The sequence below is a fragment of the Mobula hypostoma genome, chromosome 1 (genome assembly GCF_963921235.1).
Source record: "Mobula hypostoma chromosome 1, sMobHyp1.1, whole genome shotgun sequence".
Classification (NCBI taxonomy): Eukaryota; Metazoa; Chordata; class Chondrichthyes; order Myliobatiformes; family Myliobatidae; genus Mobula; species Mobula hypostoma.
Genome location: NC_086097.1, coordinates 239,256,487 through 239,278,135, shown reverse-complemented (window position 1 = coordinate 239,278,135; position 21,649 = coordinate 239,256,487). Strand labels below are relative to the sequence as shown.

Genomic DNA, 21,649 nt, shown 5'->3' with positions numbered 1-21,649 from the left:
AATGGAGGGTTATGGACCGAGTGCAGGTCAGTGGGACTAGGTGAGAGTAGGAGTTCAGGGACTAGAAGGGCCAAGATGGCTTGTTTCCATGCTGTAACTGTTATATGGTTATATAAATATTGAAAGGCCTAGACAGGGTAGACATGGAAGATGCTTCTCATGGTGGGGGAGTCTAGGACAAGAGGGAACAGCCTCAGGATAGAGGGGCGTCCATTTAAAACAGAGACGCGGAGAAATTTCTTTAGCCAGAGGGTTGTGAATTTGTGGAATTTATTAGCATAGGCAGCTGTGGAAGCCAGGTCATTGAGGGTATTTAAGGCAGAGCTTGATCGGCTCTTGATTGGACATGGCATCAAAGGTTATGGGGAGAAGGCCAAGGAGTGGAACTGAGGAGGGAAAGAAAGGATCAGTCATGATTGAATGGAGGAGCAGACATCAATGGGCCAAATGAACTAATTCTGCTTCTAGGTCTTATGGTCATAAAATATCTTCAAAAAGGTAACACAGAATAAAGTATATGATTCAAATGGACAGAGCCATGCCAGAAAGAAGGGGGAATAAGAGTGAAGAATAATTACTGGACATTGCAGAAGGGGAAAAGTGAGTTGTGTTCTATCAGTGCAATGACGCCATTGTTTCGGTGTATGTAACAACTAAACTCTTCTCGGACTTCCAGTGGGTACAGGTATTGATTATAACCAACATTTTGATGACAAACTTTGTCATCTTCTTCAACATCTCTGATGATGATGCAGAATTTGTCATTGAAGCGTTGGTAATAATCGACACCTGTACCTGGCTGGAAGCCCAAGAAGAGTTTTTCCCCATTGTTCATAATTTGCATTGATGATTTAAATAATGGAATTAAAAGTACATATTAAACTTGCTTATAAATGTACTCTTAGCTTCTTGCAATCCTTTCAAGTATTGATAAACCCTCCATTCAAAGTCAAAGTAGATTCAGTATTGTGAGCCCAATGGTTCTAGAGTAATATGTGTTCCTGAACCTGGTGTATTGCATCTTAAGGCTCCTGTACCTCCTTGATAGCAGTGAGAGTGGAACGTGTCTTGGATGGTGGGGGCCTTTGATGATGAATTCTCTTTTCTTCAAATCTACACTTGCAAAGCAGTAATTCTATAGAAAAGTTGGAGGTCATAAAAGAGGTCACAGATCATGAATATGACATGGAGAGATACAGAAAACAAAATCAATAAGTTAAATGGAATGTTAACCTTCGTATAGAAGACTCTGTATAAAAGTAGAATACCAGGTGATTGAAGTTGAACTTCATTTTTTGAAAGCTGTCGTTCAAATTGTATGAAAAGTTTTGGACACTGCAGGTTGCAAGTGATATTCTGGGCAAAGTAAACATAACAGTGGCTATGTCGGTCCATGGCCTCCTCTACTACCGTGATGAAGCCACCCTCAAGCTGGTGCAATTCCTCATATTTCATCTCGGCAGCCTCCAACCTGTTGGCATGAACGTTGATTTCTCTAACTTGTGGGAATTTCTCCGACCCCCTCACTTCTCACTTTTCCATCACCATTCTGAGTCCCCTCTTATTCCTTCTATCCACCTCACATGCTCATCATCTGGTGCCCCTCCTATTTCCCTTTTTCTCATGGTCCACGCTCCTCTCCTATCAGGTTCCTTCTTCAACCTTTACCTTTTCCACCTATCATCCCCAAGTTTCTCACCTCAGTAATTGAGCCTGCCCTCCTCAAGTGATTGGTGTGTCATCTCCAGATGACATCAGACATAATCTCCAACGTGTAGGAGAGTGATCCAGTTTTGTATTTAATCATTGTCACTGACCAAGTGTTCTGGAACACCAGTTCTTGAGAAGAGGCCTCTAAACACATCAACAGGGCGTGAGGCTGTAGTGGAGGCTATTGGGAACACTTCTGGCTACTTCATAGCTGCATGCACTACTACCAAGAAACTTGTGCCCATGAATGGTCCAGCGAAATCTACATGAATCCTCTACCAGGACAGTACAGGCTATTTGCCTGGTGGAGAGGTGCTGCTTTTGCCATTTTCTGGATGTGTTAGCATCCCAAACAGTGCATGGCAAGCTGGTCAATCTGCTGATCTATCCCAGGCCACAGGCAAAGCTTCAAGCTAAGCTTTCATTATGACCACGCCTCTATGAGGGGCATGTAGCTCATCCAACACTTTAACTGAAATATTGGATGCACCTGGTGTTACCTGCTTTCAGGTTTTTTGTAGCTTCTGCTTGATGGAAGAGGGGAGAAGCAAGTATGTCGACTGTGGGTGAAGTCCTTGATTATCCTGGCTGTTTCACTGAGGCGGCGCAAAGAGTAGACAGAGTCCATAAAGGGTAGGCTGGTTGTGGGGGCTGAATCCACAACTCTCTGAAGTCTCTTCCAGTCATGTAGAGAATAGTTGCCATACCAAGTGCTATGCATCTAGATAAATTTCTTTCTATAGTGCATTGATAAAAATAAATAAGGGTCGAGGGGGCTTCCTAAAATAATTTTTAGCCTCCTGAGAAAGTAAAGATGATTGAACATTTTATCAATACTATTACATCAAACAGAAAAGAGATCAGTTGGAATCATGTAAAAAATTCATTGTTAATTTATTTGATGTATTTGTATTTGGTGAGATGAGAGAAAAATTGTTGAACAGGGTTTTCCTGAAGAAAGAAATGCTTCATTGTCTACTGGTTATTTAATAGAAAGCCATGTTTAGAATGTATTTTTGATATTGTTTTAATAATATGAGGTAACATTTGTGATGGAAAAAGGATAGATTATATTTATCTCAACCATTCCCACACCACACAGACAAGAGCTTCGTGTTCATCAGTGATTCAGTTACAGTCCAGATTTCTGATTTGCTTTTAAATATGTACTGAAGATGAAAGTTTGCCCCCAGGTTGTACTATGAATAAAACATATTGTTATTTTACCTTTTGTGATATAGCTCAGAGCACTTAGATGACGTTTGTCTCTCCAGCTGCTGAAGGAACCCTGCCTGAGTGTGATTATTTTAAACTGAGCTGGCAGCATGGTTAAATGCATGGAACAAAAAAAATTACAAGTTAACTTGGATAGACAACCCCTGGCATACATTCGTCACTGGTGATTACTTGGAGCTAGAACCAATTGCATGTGTGCCCAGGATGGCACGTGCAAAAATATTGTTGGCAAGTGGCTTGCAGTGCCGCCCCACGATTCTTTTGATTGCTTCATTTACTTTAAGTTGTCTCTGTAACGTTTTTATAAATAGAAAACCAATAAATTCACATAAATAAGCAGCAGGACTGAGTCCTCAGTAACCTTAGAGGGAGGGTGAACTGCCAGAGGTCATTGTCCATGTCGGTACCAATGATATGGGTAGGAGGAGTGATGAGGTTCTGTGTTCGGCACAGCATTATGGGCCAAAGGGTTATGTGCTGAAGGGTTTCTGTGTTTTTATGTGTAGGGAGTTCAGGAAGTTGGGTGCAAAGTTAAAGGACAGGACCTCCAGAGTAGTGATCTCAGGATTGCTACCCATGCCATGTGCTAGTGGGGCCTGAACTAGGAAGAGTATAGAGTTTAATACTTGGCTAAGGAGTTCATGTAGGAGGGAGGACGTAAGATCTTTGGATCATTGGGCTCCCTTGCAGGGAAGGTGGTACCTGTGCAGAACAGACGGTTTATACCTGAACTGGAGGGACACTAATATCCTAGTGGGAAGGTTTGTTAATGCAGCACGGTGGGGTTTAAACTAGAGTTGTAGGGGATGAGAACCAGAGTGCCTGAACAGTTTGTGGGGAGGTTTTGGGGTAAGACCTCAGACAAAGTTAGTAATCAAAAATGAGCATGGTGTGACTAGTGTTCTGAGCTGCACATATTTCAGTGCAAGAAATATCTGGAAAGTGCTGAAGATGAGGTAGCTGGTTGATAAACATCGGTCAGTGGTTTAAAGCAACACATGACAAAATAGCCCTCAAGTGAAAATCTTCCCTGAAAAATCTGTTGGAATTCTTTGAAGAAATAACAAGCAGGCTAGACAAAGGAAAATTGGTTGATGTTGTGTACTTGGATTTTCAGAAGGCCTTTGACAAGGTGCTACACAAGAGGTTGCTTAACAAGCTACAAGCCTATCGAATTCTGAAAGGCTTTGATAAAGTGGATGTGGAGAGGATGTTTCCTATGGTGGAAGAGTCTATAACCAGAACACACTGCCTCAGAATAGAGGGACATCCTTTTAAAACAGAGATGAGGAGGAATTTCATCTCATCTCTGTTCTAAGCAGAGCAAGGTGAATCTGTGGAATTTTTTTGCCATAAGCAGCTGTGGAGGTCAGGTCTTTATGTATATTTAAGGCAGGGGTTGATAGACTCTTGATTAGTCAGGGCATGAAGGGATATAGGGAGAAGGTAGGAGATTGAGACTGAGAGAGAAATAGATCCGCCATGATAAAATGGTGGAAAGACTCAATGGTCCAAATGGCCTGATCTTGCTCTTATATCTTTTGGACTCATCCTTCTTCCTTATAAAGGTCTAGAATTATTGTTACTAATTCATTTATTAATGGTAATCTCTGCTTACATATACCATAGCAGTGAGAGAATACTTCAAAATATTATCACCAACTTCGGCACATAGAAGTTTGCCATCCCTGATTTGCAAAAATTGCATTGGTGAATACTCTGCAGAGGTATTAGTTTTGGAGTAAAGCTGACAGAGCTTTATTTTCCATCATCTCTGTCACAGTGGATAAATATTACATGACCTTCATTGACATACTGAATCATAAGTTCAGAGTACAAAGGCATTCGCGGCAGACCAATCAATTCAGAGAGAGAGAATTTTGCACAGGTCAGGGACAATAATTTTAAAAAGGAGCTTTTTGCGGGGCTTGGCGTATTAGTGGCGGGCCAACCAATTTAGAAAGAGAGCAAATTTCACACAAGTCCAGGAGAAGAATTTTAAAAAGGAACATTTCATGGGGCTTGGCGCATTCGTGAAGGATCAATCGATTCACGATTCATTAGCAGGAGTAAATAAAAGTAAAGCAGAGTGGCCACATTGTGTGAGTGGACCAGTGTAGAGTGGGAACTTGATGTTTTGGCTCAAGAGACTTCAGTGAGGAGGCACGGGCAAGTAGAGGGAAGGCTTTGCAGTGGTTGAATAAAAAGTCACTAAATTACAGCTAACTAAATAAAGCAGGGATGATACAGGATCAGATGATGTGCTGTAGCTGCATAATGTGGGAGTTGGTGGACCCCACTGTGGCTCCTGTTGACCACATCTGCAGCAAGTGTTGGCTGCTCGAGGAACTCGGGCTCAAAGTTGATGAACTGGAATATGAACTTTGAACACTGCAGCACATTAGGGATGGGGAGAGTTTCCTGTATTCTCTGTTTCAGGGGTAGTCACACCCATTAGATTAGCTGCCTCAAATTCAGTATGTGGTCAGGGACTGCAAGTGAAGCAGGTAGCGGGATCCAGGAGACAGTGCTGGAGGAGCCTCGGCCCTCGAGCTTGTCGAACAGGTCTGAGATTCTTGCTCCTTGTGTGGATGAGAGAGGGGGCTGTAGGAAGGATGAGCAACCTAACTGTGGCACCATAGTTCAGGGAGCCATTCAAGAGGGAGGAGAAGAGAAATGTAGTGGTAATTGGGGATAGTATAGTCGGGGAATGGACAGAGTTCTCTGTTACAGGGATAGAGCATCCCAGATGCTGTGTTGCCTGCCTGGTGCCTGGGTTAGGGACATCTTATCTGACCTGCAGAGGAATTTGCAGTGGTCAGGGAAACATCCAAATGTCGTGGTCCATGTGGGTACCAATAACATAGGTAGAATAAAGAAAGAAGTTCTGCTGAGGGAATTTGAGCAGCTAGTGACTAAATTAAAGAGCAGAACCAAAAAGGTAGTAATCTCTGGATTACTACCCGAGCCACGTGCAAATTAACATAGAGTCAAGAAGATTAGAGAGTCAAATGCATGGGTCAAAGATTGGTGTGGGAGAAGTGGGTTTGAATTCATGGGAAATTGGCACCAATGTTGGGGAAGGAGGGAGCTGTACCAAGGGGACGGGCTCCACCTGAACCGTGATGGGACCTGGATCCTGGCGAATCACATAACTCAGGCTGTGGATAGGGCTTTAAACTAAATAGTAGGGTGCTGGGATCAATATATTAGAGAAGGATAGGAAAAGTATAAAAGAAAAGTGTGGATAAATTTAAAGAGAAAGCAAAAGATAAAAAAGAGAAGAGTAAGAGTGGAGTGAAGAAAAGTCAAGTGTTAAAGAGTAAAAGATTACAAAATTTTAGAAACACATTGAGTGTAAGGCTACTTTATTTGAATGCCCGTAGTATTTGAAACAAGTCAGTGATCTTTTGGCACAAATCAGTACAAGGGGGTATGATTTAGTGGCCATTACAGAGATGTGGTTGCAGGGTGGACAGGATTGGGGATTAAATATCCAAGGATATCAGGAATCAATTGAGAGTTGAAGTGAGTTAAGTTGTCCATGGTGGTTTAGGAGCCTAATGATTGCAGGGTAATAACTATTCCGGAACCTGGTAGTGAGGAACCTAAGCTTCTGAGCCTCCTATGTGATGGTCATAAGTTGGAAGGGGTACATCCTGGATTGAGAGGTTTCCTAATGATGGATGCTGTTTTCTTGTAGCAACTTTCCTTGAAAGTATGCTCAATGCTAGAGAGGTCTTTGACTGTGAGGGACTGGGCTGTATTGATCACTTTCTGTAGACTTTCCATTCCTGGGCATTGGTGCTTCCATACCAGGCCATAATACAACCATAAAAGTGACTTCATTACAATCGTGAGTAGGTTAGGTAAAGAGAGCTGCAGAGGCTACAGTAACTTGGAACTTCCTTTAAAGATTGCTCAATGTATGGGTGAAAAATTTGTAAATGGTTATCCATTATAACCATTTCTACATAGGTAGAATAGAGAAAGAAGTTCTGCTGAGGGAATTTGAGCAGCTAGTGACTAAATTAAAGAGCAGAACCAAAAGGGTAGTAATCTCTGGATTACTACCCGAGCCACGTGCAAATTGACATAGAGTCAAGAAGATTAGAGAGTCAAATGCGTGGGTCAAGGATTGGTTTGGGCGAAGTGGGTTTGAATTCATGGGAAATTGGCCCCCGTATTGGGGAAAGAGGGAGGTGTACCAAGGGGACGGGCTCCACCTGAACCATGATGGGACCTGGATCTTTATTCTTTGGAACGTAGAAGGTTGAGGGGGAACTTGAGAGAGGTATTTAAAATTATGAGGGGGATAGACAGAGTTGATGTGGATAGGCTTTTTCCATTGAGAGTGGGGGAGATTCAAACAAGAGGACAATAGTTGAGAGTTAAAGGGCAAAAGTTTAGGGGTAACATGAAGGGGAACTTCTTTACTCAGAGAGTGGTAGCTGTGTGGAACGAGCTTCCAGCAGAAGTGGTTGAGGCAGGTTCGATGTTGTCGTTTAACGTTAAATTGGACAACTATATGGACAAGAAAGGAATGGAGGGTTATGGTGTGAGTGCAGGTCGGTGGGACTAGGTGAGAGTAAGAGCTTGGCATGGACTAGAAAGGCCGAGATGGCCTGTTTCCATGCTGTAATTGTTATATGGTTTATATCAGATCCCTCGTCACTTTTGCATCTGCAAAGTTCTAGTCCCAGCAGAAGCAGCCTAAAAGGAATGGGTGCATTTCAATGAACTGATAAATATTCGGTGATATCAGAGGTTCCGTTCTCCAAACCTTTCCTCCTAGCTTTACTCAGTCATAATTATGCATACATAATATAGAAGTTCAGCATTACTATGTAGAAAGATAATGTAAATCTGAGTTTCAGTGGTAACCACAAGACATAGGAGCAGTATTGGCTCATTGAGTCTGTCTTGCCATTCCATTATACCTGATTTGTTATCTTTCTCAACCCTATTCTGCTGCCTTCTCCCCAGAGCCTTTGATGCCCTTACTAATCAAGAATCTATCGACTTCCCTTTAAAAATATCCAAAGACTTAGCCTCCACAGTCCCTGTAGCAATGAATTCCACAGATTCAGTACCCTCTGCCTCAAGTATTTTCTCCTCACCTATGTTCTAAGGGACATCTTTCTATTGTGAGACTGTGACTTCTGGTTCTAGACTCCCCTACTATAGGAAACATCCTCTTCACATCCACTCTGTCTCAGCCTTTCAACATTCAATAGGTTTTAATGAGAGCCCCCCTCATTCTTCTAAACTCCAACGAGTTCAGGCCCAAAGCCATCAAATGCTCCTCATACATTAATCCTTTAATTCCTGGGAATATTCTGATAATCTTCTTCTGGCCCTCCCTAATACCTGCACCTCCTATCTTAGAAAAGGAGTCCAAAATTGCTCCAATACTCCAATGCTTTGCAAAGCCTCAGCATTACGTTCTTTCTTGATGTGACAGTTAGATCATCAAGGTTCTCAGAAGATATATGTGATTCTGTTTTGGCTTCAAAATCACAAAACTCATCACACTTTGCAAGAGGAGCAGCTAGAAGCCAGTGGACAACCGGAGCTGAACAGTTATCACCCACCATTACATCTATTTGATTCTAACTTCAGTCACCACGACCAGAAAAGACTACATTTCAACAACAAACACACCAATTAATTGCATAATTTTCTGCAATCAAAATTTCCACCTAACTCCACCACAGGTATTATATTGTTTGGGCCTAGAAACTCTTAAATAATTTAATGCAATGATTCAGTGAAAGATTTCATTGGGAATGCAATAACCAAACAAGCTTAGCATGTCTATAAACACTAAGTAACAGGTGTAATGTTTACAGGAGTAAGACAGTTTCATCCAAATTTCTTTGGCATTGCTTCTGCTCTGAAGGAAAACACTTTCAGTGCATCCACTGTTATGAATAATTGAATTTCAGCTGAAGTATACGGCATCGAAAGAAATAAGGATCTCTGCCTTGAATTACTCCACATTGCAAGACACTACAACATCACCTCTATGAAAGGGCTGTTAAATTGCCTTTTTCATCATGTTGATGCCTATTCCTCCTCAGAAGATGTTCTTGCAACATTGCTGACGCAGGGAGTCCCCCTGAGTGCTAACACCAAGGATGCCCTGTGAGAGCTTTGTAAAATCGTCAGCTCCCTACGTAACAAACACCTGGACACTCTCTTCATCAGCCATGTTATTTATTGTCACAAACAAGAGAAAATCTGCAGATGCCAGAAATTTGACCAACACACACAAAATGCTGGAGGAACTCAGCAGGCCAGGCAGCTGAGTTTCCAAAGGGTTTTGGCTCGAAACGTTGACTGTACTTTTCTCTATAGATCCTGCCTGGCCTGCTGAGTTCCTCCAGGATTTTGAGTGTGTTGATGTTATTTATTGTGTTTTCTTTGTTCTTTTTTTATAGTGTTCTTTATGCTTGTGCGTGTTTGTGTTTTTAATGTTGCATTGGATCTAGAGAAGCAATCGTTTCATTCTCCTTTATACTCATGTACTGATGAATGACAATAAACAACCTTGAATCTTGAATCTCCAATCTTGAATGTTCCATTATGGATTACAGTGCCACTCTGCATCCCATCAGGATATTAAAGGCATTGTTAATAAATTCCTCAGGAGCACCTACTATTTGCTGTCTTCAGTACCAATATTTTCATTTGATGTATTGCATTAAAAGCTGGCCCTGGGAGATGATCTACTTTCTGAAAATGAAAGAGTTTTCACTTCACATAATACAGTGATAATAAACCTGATTCATTTCTGAGAATTCATAGAACATGGCACATAGGACATAAAACATTACTGCACAGTACAGGCCCTTCAGCCAACAATGTTTTGCTGTCCTTTTAACCTACTCTAAGATCAGTCTAACCCTTCTCTTCCAAATAGCCCCCTATTTTCCTACCGTCAATGTGCCTATCTAAGAGTTTTTAAAATGTCCCAAATGTATCAGCCTCAACCACTACCCCTGGTATGGCATTCCATCACCCAACACTGTCTGTGAGAAAAACATACCTCTGACATCCCCATATAATTTTCTCCAATCACCTTAAAATTATGCCTCCTTATATTAGCCACTTCCACTCTGGGGTAAAATCTCTGGCTGTCCACTCAATCTATTCCTATTATATTTTGCACTGCTGTCAAGTTGCCTCTCATTTTCCTTCACTCCAAAGAGTAAAGTTCTAGTTTACTCAACTTATCCTCATTAGACTTGATTTCTAATCCAAGCATCTTGGTAAATCTCCTCTACACCCTCTCTAAAGTCTCCAGATCGTTATTATAATGAGGAGAGCAGAACTGAACACAATATTCCAAGTGCGGTCTGCCCAGGATTTCAGAGAGCTGCAACATTACCTCACGGCTCTTGAACGCAATTCCCCAACTAATGAAGGGCAACGCACCACACATCTTCTTAACAACCCTGTCAGCTTGGGTGGCAAATCAGCAAAGTTTTCCCCTCTTCTTTCACTTCTTGTTCCTGAGTATTGTATGTGGTTCAGTCAATCTAGACACCCTTGGCTTCCACGCACTGTCTCTTTCCTACCAAATTCTGGAAAATAACCCTATGTTGTTATTTCAGGGAAAGTCTGAGAATGACACTGTGGGTTCTGAAATGCTGGTAATGTTAGTCGTACTGGGACCTGTCTGTCTCTGGAGCATTGGTGATGCAAATACCATGACTTCCTTTCAAACTGAGCCAGCATTTCAATTTCAGAGTAAGAAATAAATGTTTCATGATTTGGTTCACTGATAATTAATGCAGGAACATCAGAATAATATTATTATGACGAACTCACTGCTGATACACGGCATCCTTTATGTCTTTATAGTTTTCCTTCTCTGTCTACTGAAAAGTCTCAGTTTGTGATTATTTCCAGCTATTATGTGTTGTCTACTTATAGAAGAAAGAATATTCAGGAAGTGGGGGATTTTCTTTATTCCTACAACATGCAGTCACCAGAATTATCAGCACGTGGACCATAACACACAATGTGCTAGGCGCCTGTCGAAAGGTGTGCATTCATTGTGGAAGAACACATTGAAATGTTAGGCTAAAGAACACATCCAGCTGTTGTGTAAATAGTATGGGTATGGACATGGAAATAGAGGAGGAATTACACTCAGCAGCAAATCTATTAGGCACAGGAGTGAAACTTGGTGTGGTTTTTCTGTTGCTGTAACCAATCCACTTCAAGGTTGCCGAAGGGTTTCAGTCCCTCTGAAGGGTCTGGGCCCGAAACATCGACTGTAGCCGCTTCCATAGACGCTGCCTGCCTGCTAAATTCGTCCAGCATTTTGTGTGTGTTGCTTCAAGGTTCAGCATGTTATGCATTCAGAGATGTTCTCCTGCACACCACTAATGGTTATTTGAGCTACTGTCACCTTCCTGTCAGCTTGAACCAGTCTCGCAATTCTCCTCTGACTTCTCTCATTAACAACACATTTGCACCCATAGGACTACCGCTCACTGGGTGTTTTTCTCTGTAAGCTCCAGAGCCTTGTCCATGAAAATCCTAGAACAGTAGCTTCTGAGATACTCAAACCTCCCCACATGCCACCAATGATCATTCCACGATCAAAGTCACTTAGGTCACATTTCTTTCCCATTCTGATGTTTGGTCTGAAGAACTAATGAACCTCTTGACTACGTCTGCATGCCTTTATGCATTTAGTTGTTGGCTCATGATTGGCTGATATTTACATTAATGAACCGGCGTATATAATAAAGTGGCCACTAAGTGTATTCAAGCATTTTAACACAAGAGTAGAGATGTAGTTTGATGTGGCATTTGCGGCATATTTGAAAGGAGTTTCTATCTCCTCTTACGCTGCTTAACAGAATGTCATCATAAGAGTGGTAGTGTGTTCAATGTAATTAGCTGATTCTTATTTATTTGTTGCAGCTGCTGCCAAATCTTTTCCTTTTTTATTTCCAAAGATAGCTTTTCATATACACCTTGCAGCAGGTATTTCTGGTTCTTGTTCTTCTATGTAATAGGAGTTGTGTGGTTGGAAGAAAGAGAGAAGAATCCTTGCATTTTACGGACAATCCACTCTGCAAAGACAGAGGAAGTGGATGTTTGCAATGGTGAATGGGGTCTTAGACCATTATGCTACATTGTCATTGATATTGGAACTGTTAATGATTAAAGATTAATTTTATTTGTCACATGTACATTGAAACCTACAGTGAAATGCAGCGTTTGCATACAATCAAAGCAGCGAGGATAGTGCTGGGCAGCCTGCTACTGTCATCATGTTGCAGGTGTCAACGTAGCATGCAACAATTCAGTAACCTTAACCATATGTCTTTTTGGAATGTGAAAGAAACCAGAGCACCTGGAGGAAACCCATGCAGTCATGGGGAGAACTTGCAAGCTCCTTACAATCAGTGGTGGGAATTGAACCCCAACCTATGAAAGATGGTGCTATAAAACTTTGTGCGAACCTCTATGTTACCAGGCCACCCTTGGTGTTGAGCGTCTTCAATGTAGTTGAGGTTATATTCATCTAGGCAAGGGTCATTGAATCCTGTTGAATAAATGGAGATTACTTGTATTGAAATTGACCTTAAAATTCCTTGGGTTGGTGCCAGCGTTATTGTTGAGTGGATGTACTTGGCTGGGTGGGTGGGTCTGCCTGCCTCATTTTAGATGGCATCTGTGTCACTGAGGAATATTCAACTCTTAAGGTATAAACTCCCTGTATTAAATGAAGGAATATCTATGCTTGTGTGTTCAAAATAATTTTCTATTGACCTCTTTATTTGCTGGAATCTATGATTTATTATCACTGACATTTGAGATCACAAGGCCATAAGAAATAGGGACAGAATTAGGCCATCAGCCCATTGAGTCTGCTCCACCATTCCATCACGACTGTTTTATTTTCTCTCTCAACCCCATTCTCCTCCCTTCTCTGCATAAACTTTGATAATCCTTACTAATCAAGAACCCATCAATCTCTTTTTTTAAAATATAACCTATGGCTTGGCCTCCACCACTGTCTGTGGCAATAAACTTCACAGTTTTATCACCCTCCTACTAAAGAAATTCCTCCTCATCTCTGTTCTAATGGGAGATCCTTCTTTTTGGCTGTGCCCACTGATGCTACACTCCCCTGCTATAGGAAACATCCTCTCCCTGTTGACTCTATCCAGGACTTTCAATATTTGATAGGTTAATGAGAAACAGTATGTCATGAAATTTAAGCAACGCACACAAAATGCAGAAGAAACTCAGTATACAAGGCAGCATCGATGGAAAAGAGTAAACAGTCAACATTTTGAGTCACACCCTTCTTCAGGACTGAAATTTGTTGTTTTGCAGCAGCAGTACATTGTAATACATAAAATATACACTATAAATCACAAAAAGAAATATATTGTATATAAATAATTTGTTCAAACAGAAATCAAAAAATGAGGTTCATGGGTTCATGCACAAATCTGATGGTATGGAGAAGAAGCTGTTCCTAAAACGTTGAATATATGTCTTCAGGCTCTCGTACCTCCTCCCTGATAATAGTAATGAGACGAGGGTATGTCCTGAGTAGCAGGAATTCTTCATGATGGATGCACTGCCCTTGGAAGATGTTCTCGATGGTGGGAAGACCAGGGCTGAAATGGTTGCCACAAGAGGACACAGGTTTAAGGTGCTGGGGAGTAAGTACAGGGGAGATGTCAGGGGTAAGTTTTTTACTCAGAGAGTGGTGAGTGCGAGGAATGGGCTGCCGGTGGAGGCGGATACGATAGGGTCTTTTAAGAGACATTTAGATAGGTACATGGAGCTTAGTAAAATAGAGGGCTATAGGTAAGCCTAGTAATTTCTAAGGTAGGGACATGTTCAGCACAACTTTGTGGGCCGAAGGGCCTGTATTGTGCTGCAGGTTTTCTATGTTTCTATGCTTATGATGGAGCTAGCTGAGTTTACAACTCCCGGCAGCTTTTTCTGATGATGTGCACTGGTTCCTCCATACCTGAAAGTGATGCAACCAGTTAGAATGCTCTTCATGTTACAACCGCAAAAATTTGTCCCTTTGGTGACATGCCAAATCTCTTCAATTTCCTCATGAAATATAACTGCTGTTATGCCCTCTTCGATAATGCTAGGCCCAGGATAGATCATCAGAGATGTTGGCACCCAAGAAGTTAAACTGTGGAAAAATTCCAAGTCGTACAAGAGGCTTTACGCTGTGTCGCATATAATGGTTCTCCTCGACAAACTAACACACAAGTAACTTATATGAGGCCTAATTTAGAAACATAGAACATAGAAAACCTACAACACAATATAGGCCCTTTGGCCCACAAAGCTGTGCCAAACATGTCCTTACCTTAGAAATTACCTAGGGTTACCTATAGCCCTCTGTTTTTTGAGCTCCATGTACGTGTTCAAGAGTGTCTTAAAATTCCTATCATATCCGCCTCCACCAGCATCGCCGGCAGCCCATTCCACGCACTCACCACTCTGCGTAAAGTACTTGCCCCTGACACCACAATAATTTGAAGTATTGTGTGCAGTTTTGGTCACTTATATACAGGAAAGATGTAAATAAGGTTGAAAGAGTACAGAAAAATTACAAGCATGTTGAAATTTAAGGAAAGATTGAATAAGTTAGGACTTTATTCCTTGGAATGTAGGAGATTGAGTGGAGATTTGATAGAGGTATACAAAATTATGATGAATATAGATAGGGTTAATGCAAGCAGACTTTTTCCACTGAGGTTGAAGGGGTCTACAACTAGAGGTCATAGGTTAAGTGTAAAAGGTGAGAAGTTTAAGAGGACTATAATGGGAAACTACTTCAATCAGAGGGTGGAGAGTGAGTATGGAAGGAGCTGCCAGCACAAGTGTTGCATGTGAGCTCGATTTCAATGTTTAAGGAAAGTTTGATATATACATGGATGGCAGGGATATAGAGGGCTATGGTTAAGGTGCAGGTCAATGGGAGTAGGTAATTTAAATGTTTCGCCACAGACTAGATGGGCCGAAGAGCCTGTTTCCGTGCTGTACTTTTTATGACTCTATGACTCGAACTTCTCCATATTTTAGATTTTGAGACCTTTATTAGAATTTTGTAGCAAAAAGTCAATTGCTAGCTGTGCAAAGTTCAATGATTCATGAAACACTGAATATGCTTAAATTCCTCTAAAGAACATGTTGTGTGACATTAGGTACTCAGAATTACTCTGTTAATTACTCCAGTAAAAGGAGAAGAAAACACAAATCTTGAGGTTAAATTTGCCAAATTTGCCAAATTTGCATCAAAAATCTATTCAAGTAACTCACTTTCCAAAATAGTTTATTTTATTAACATTTTCCATATGGTATATTTGCCAATTTAACCTCTGTTGATAAAGTACAGCTCAACTTTGAATGTAACACTATGCATTAATCACTACTGCCTATGTCTACATGTTACATCAATTATGCAACCTTGGTCTTCAACAGCAACCGAAAATTCACAGGTTTTTAGATTAATTCAATTGCTTATCCACTTCAAAATATTAGGAAAATCAATGACAATAAAAATGAGTTCTGATGAAGGGTCTTGGCTTAAAACATCGACTTTTTATTCATTTCCATAGATGCTGCCTGACCTGCCGAGTTCCTCCAGCATTTTGTGTGTGTTGCTCTGGATTTCCAGCATCTGCCGAATCTCCTGTGTTTATATTATTGACAAGTTTTCTTGTAATTGTAATCATTTGATTGTGCATTCCAATATTAGGTTAGAATAACATGGTAGTGTAGTGGTTAGCATACACCAGCAGTTGGAAGATTGGGGTTCATTTCCTACCACCATCTGTAAGGGGTTTGTAAATTCTCTCCATGGTTTTCCTCCAGGGGCTCCAATTTCCTTACATGCTGCAAAAGATGATAGGGTTATTAACTTATTTTATTTTGTTATTTAGTGATGCAGCACAAAATAGGCCAGTGAGTCGAATGAGGTGCACCTCCCAGCAACCCACCTATTTAACCCCAGCCTAATCACAAGAGAATTTATACTGACCGAATAGCCTGCTAACCAACATGTCTTTGGGGTGTGGGAGGAAACCAGAGAACACCCAGGAAACCCATGCATTGTAATAGCATCGCCCTAGTCATTTCACTACCGTAGTTAGTAAGTCGTGGGCATACTATTTTGGCACTGCAGACATGGAAATACTTTCAGACAGGCCCCGCGCACCTTTGGGCTGTGTTGGTCATTGACACAAATGACACATTTTTCTGCATATTTCAATGTTTCGAAGTACAAGTGACAATTACGAGGGGTGATCGATAAGTTTGTGGCCTAAGGTAGAAGGAGATGAGTTATTAACTTCAAACTTTCTGCGTTTTCACTCAAAGAGTTGAACTGCACGAGCATGTAACGAGAGCTGTATAACTCATCTCCTTCTACCATAGATCACAAAATTATCAGTCACCCCTGCTGCGGACCATCTGGAGGTCCAAGATGCCCTTGTTACATGCACGTGTAGTTCAGATCTTTGAGTGATTATGCAGAAAGTTGAAGTTAATAACTCATCTCCTTCTACCTCAGGCCACGAACTTATCAATCACCCCTGCTGTGGACCACTTCTACAAAGAAGGGATCCATATGTTCCACGACCGCTGGACTAAGTGTGTACATGTAGAAGGAGACTATGTTGAAAAATAAATGTACTAGGTTTTCTAAAATTGATTCCTTCTACCATAGGCCACAAACTTATCAATCACCCCTCATATAGCCAGTCTTTTAATCTTTCAAAACTATGAAAATTTAAACTTGGTTTTCTACTTTAATAAAAGTAGTTGCCTTTAACCTATAACCTTCCTAGTGGGAAGGATTGGTATTGCTGCCCAGGGGGTGTTGGGGGGTGGGGTGGTTGTTGGTTTAAACTGGAGTTGCAGGGCGATGGGAACCAGAGCGCCAGAAAAAATAGTGGGAGTGGTTGTGGAGAAAGATGTTGTTAAGCCTCCATACAAGGTCAGGAATTGAAAGGCCGAGCATCGTGTGACTAATGTACTGAGTTGTGTATTGTAGAAAATGCGGATAAGCTTAGGGAATGGATCGGCACGTGGAATTATGACATTGTAACCATTCATGAGACTTAGTTGCAGGAGGGACATGACTGGCAGATCAATGTCCCGGGGTTCCATTGTTTTAAACGGGTCAGAGCAGGAGGGATTAATGCAGGAGGGGTGGCATTACTAGTCAGTGAAAATGATATAGCAGTGGTCAGTCAGGACAGGTGGGAGAACTCATCTAGTGAGGTTTTGTGGTTGGAACCAAGGAATAAGTACAATGTGAACACATCAACGGGATTATATCACAGGCCACACAATAGTCTGTGGGATTTAGCAGAACAAATTTGTAGAGAGATTGCAGGCGATTTTAACTTTGCACATATTAGTGTAAGGGGTTTCTTCTTATATGTTACTGCTAAGGTGAATAAAATGGCTTCTTTTTTATGTTAAAAATAAAACCGCCTCTCTGTGATGTTAACTGTTGAGACAGTAGTTCTCCCTCTAGCAGCTTGTTTGGGTTATAATAACTGATAAGGAGAATTGTATTCATTTGCTAACCAATTGGGATAGATGTTATTCTTTCTTGTGTGTCTGTAAGCTATCATTTTTGCGGGCTTTGGGGCAGCAGGCGCGATGGGGACAGAGAGAGGAGACGTGATGCTGTAAGCTGGGCAACGGAACGGACCCGAGAGAGAGTCCGAGGCCCAGGGTTTTGGGGAGGAGAACCGAAGAGGAAGGACGTGCTGGACGCGCTCTGGTGGTTGGTCCCAGGCAGCGGTCGAGGGGGTCGGAGGAGATCGCATGGTAGAAAGAAGTCCCCGTTCACTGAGCTCCAATGGTTGTGCACGAAGTGGTTGAACTCTGATAAGTTTGGCGCCGTTTACTTTCCTTTTATATTTTATCTCTATTAATTACATAGTTGCAGTAAGATCTATAAAGTGTAATCATTTAATTGCATATGGTGTATTGTCTGTTATTTGGCGGGGTGGGGTATATCACACAGCATCCACACAAACTTGATTACCCAGTTTGGCGGGGCCTAAGGCTGCTCCCCCTACACGAAAGTGAGCTCAGCGTGTCTGAGGCTTACCAGGGGCTACATTAGAAACATAGAAAACCTACAGTACAATACAGGCCCTTCGGCCCACAAAGTTGTGCCGAACATGTCCTTACCTTAGAAATTACTAGGGTTACTCATAGCCCTCTATTTTTCTAAGCTCCATGTATCTATACAAAAGTCTCTTAAAAGATCCAATCATATCCCAGTCCACCACCGTTGCCGGCAGCCCATTCCATGCACTCACCACTCTCTGTGTAAAGAACTTACCCCTGACATCTCCTCTGTACCTACTCCCCAGCACCTTAAACCTGTGCCCTCTTGTGGCAGCCATTTCAGCTCTGGGAAAAAGCCTCTGACCATCCACACGATCAATGCCTCTCATCATCTTATATACCTCTATCAGGTCACCACTCATCTTCCATTGCTCCAAGGAAAAAAGGCCGAGTTCACTCAACCTGTTTTCATAAGGCATGCTCCCCAATCCAGGCAACATTCCTCTGCACCCTTTTTATGGTTTCCACATCCCTCCTGTAGTGAGGTGACCAGAACTGAGCTCAGTACTCCAACTGGGGTCTGACCAGCGTCCTATATAGCTGCAACATTACCTCTCGGCTCCTAAATTCAATTCCACGATTGACGAAGGCCAATACACCATATGCCTTCTTAACCACAGTCACCCTGCGCAGATGCTTTGAGTGTCCTATGGACTCAGACCCCAAGATCCGTCTGATCCTCCACACTGCCAAGAGTCTTACCATTAATACTATATTCTGTCACCAAAATGAACCACTTCACACTTACCTGGGTTGAACTCCATCTGTCACTTCTCAGCCCAGTTTTGCATACTATCAGTAAGGGTCCCAGAACAGATCACTGAGGCTCACCACTGGTCACCGACCCCCATGCAGAATATGACCCGTCTGCAGCCACTCTTGGCCTTCTGTGGGCAAGCCAGTTCTGCATCCACAAAGCAATGTCCCCCTTGGATCCCATGCCTCCTTACTTTCTCAATAAGCCTTGCATGGGGTACCTTACTTTGCTGAAATCCATATACACTCTATCTACTGCTCTTCCTTCATCAATATGTTTAGTCACATCCTCAAAAAATTCAATCAGGCTCGTAAGGCACGACCTGCCCTTGACAAAGCCATGGACTGTTCCTAATCATATTATACCTCTCCAAATATTCATAAATCCTGCCTCTCAGGATCTTCTCCATCAACTTACCAACCACTGAAGTAAGACTCACTGGTCTATAATTTCCTGGGCTATGTCGACTCCCTTTCTTGAATAAGGGAACAACATCAGCAACCCTCCAATTCTTTGGAACCTCTCCTGTTCCCATTGATGATGCAAAGATCATCAAGGCTCAGCAGTCTCCTCCCTCATCTCACACAGTAGCCTGGGGTACATCTTATCTGGTCCCGGCGACTTTTCCAACTTGATGCTTTCCAAAAGCTCCAGCACATTCTCTTTCTTAATATCTACGTGCTCAAGCTTTTCAGTCTGCTGAAAGTCATCACTACAATCACCAAGACCCTTTTCCATGGTGAATACTGAAGTAAAACTTTCATTAAGTACCTCTGCTATTTCCTTTGGTTCCCACTGTCCCACTGTCACACTTGATAGGTCCTATTATTTCACGTCTTATCCTCTTGTTCTTCACATACTTGTAGAATGCCTTGGGGTTTTCCTTAATCCTGCCCGCCACTGACTGGACTTCTATTATTTAAAAGGACTGGGTGGGAAAGAGTTTGTCAAATGTGTTCAGAAAGTTTCCTTAATCGGTACATAGAAGTCCTAACAGGAGAGGGTGTGATACTTGATCTCCTTTTGGCAAATGAGACAGGGCAGGTGACAGAAGTTTAAGTAGGGGAAGAGATTTCCAGAGTGAAGCTGTAAACAATATCAAACTGCCTAAGGGACCCTGTCTCTGGATTTCCTCCTCAGAGTTTACTCCCGAAGCCTTTCCCATGGGTGGGTATGGCCACAAGGCAGCAGAAGTTTAAAGTCAGAGTTTTCCTTCTCCTGGGTGGGCTGCTATCCAAGGCTGACATGCCCCACCTGCCTGAAGCAACTGGTTTTGAGGTGCCAGTGGTCCACCTTTGCCCCCTCTCTTGTCAGTAGGAAGAGTTCTGTTGGGCCTAGTAGCTAAGCCACACATGAAGGCCAAGAGTTGGACTTGGCTGTCAGACGCTGTTACATGAGACACCTTATAGGTAGTGGGAGCTTATCCCCACTACCACCCCCAGCTATGACAATCTTAGGAACCAGGGAGTACTGTGTACAGTTTTGGTCACCTACCTACCATAAAGATGTGATTGAAAGAGAGTAGAGAAAATTTACAAGGACGTTGCCAGAACTTGAGGACCTGAGTTATAGGGAAAGTCTGAATAAATTAGGACTTTATTCATAGAATGTAGAAGATTAACAGGTGATTTCATAGATTATGATGGTTATTGATAAGATAAATGCAAGCAGACTTTTTCCATTGAGATTAGGTGGGACTACAACTAGAGGTTATGGATTAAGGCTGAAAGGTGCAATTTTTGAAGGGAACTTGAGGGGGAACTTCTTCACTCAGTGTGGATTGAACTGCCAGTGCAAGTGGTGGACGTGGCATCAATTTCAACATTTAAGAAAAATTTGGATAGGCACATGGATGAGTGGGATTTGGAGGGTTCTGGTCTCGGAGCAGGTTGAAGGGGACTAGGCAGAATAATAGTTCAGCACAGGCTACATAAACTGAAGAGTCTCTTTCTCTGGTGTGGTGTTCTATGACTGTATAAATAAAGATTGAATTTCAATAAATTGCTGCTGCATTGCCAAAGTGAAAGACAAAATTGTGGAAGTTTATTTATTTTATTAATTGCTGCGATTTGCACACATCAGTAGGTGTATTAATTTCTGGGGAGAAAACTGAATGGTATAGACACTTTCTCTACTATTTTAAAATCACATCTGTGGAGTGTGGAGTACTGGCGAATCAGGTGGAACCGAACGGACAGACTGTAAGCTCTGCAGCTGGCCAAGGGAAGGTCAGGATCCTGGAAACTGGAATGGATCAGGTGATCTGGTCTATTGAGCATTGCCCGTTAAAATAACTATTTTTTAAACTAATGATAAGTAAAATTTGTGCAAGATTCAATAGTCAAGTCAAGATTCAAGTTTGTCATGTGTACATTTAAACATACAGTGAAATGCATCATTTGTGTTAAAAACCAACACACCGCTTGTGCTATGATGAGGCCACCTCAGGGTGGAGGAGCAACACCTGCCTCCCACCTGATGGCATGGATATTGATTTCTCCTTTTGGTACTGATTTCCCCTCTACCTTTATTACCCACTTTGGCCTCTTACTTCTTCTCACCTGCCTATCACCTCCCCCGGGTCCCATCCTCCTTCCCTTTTTCCTGTGGTCCACTCGACTCTCCTATCAGATTCCTTCCTCTCCCGCCCTTTACCTTTTCCAGCCACCTGGCTTTGCTTATCACATTCTAGTTATTCTCCTTCCCTTCCCTGCATCTTTTGATTCTGCCATCTTCCCCTTTCACTTCCCGAAGAAGTGTTTCAGCCCGCAACGTCAACTGTTT

At 42.1% G+C, this 21,649-nt stretch overlaps 1 protein-coding gene across 1 annotated transcript in view; it reads left to right on the top strand.

Moving 5' to 3' along the window:
* Nucleotides 1-21,649, top strand: part of csmd3b (CUB and Sushi multiple domains 3b) — a 2,345,756-nt gene that overhangs the window by 15,741 nt on the left and 2,308,366 nt on the right. The gene's annotated exons all lie outside the window — the stretch shown is intronic.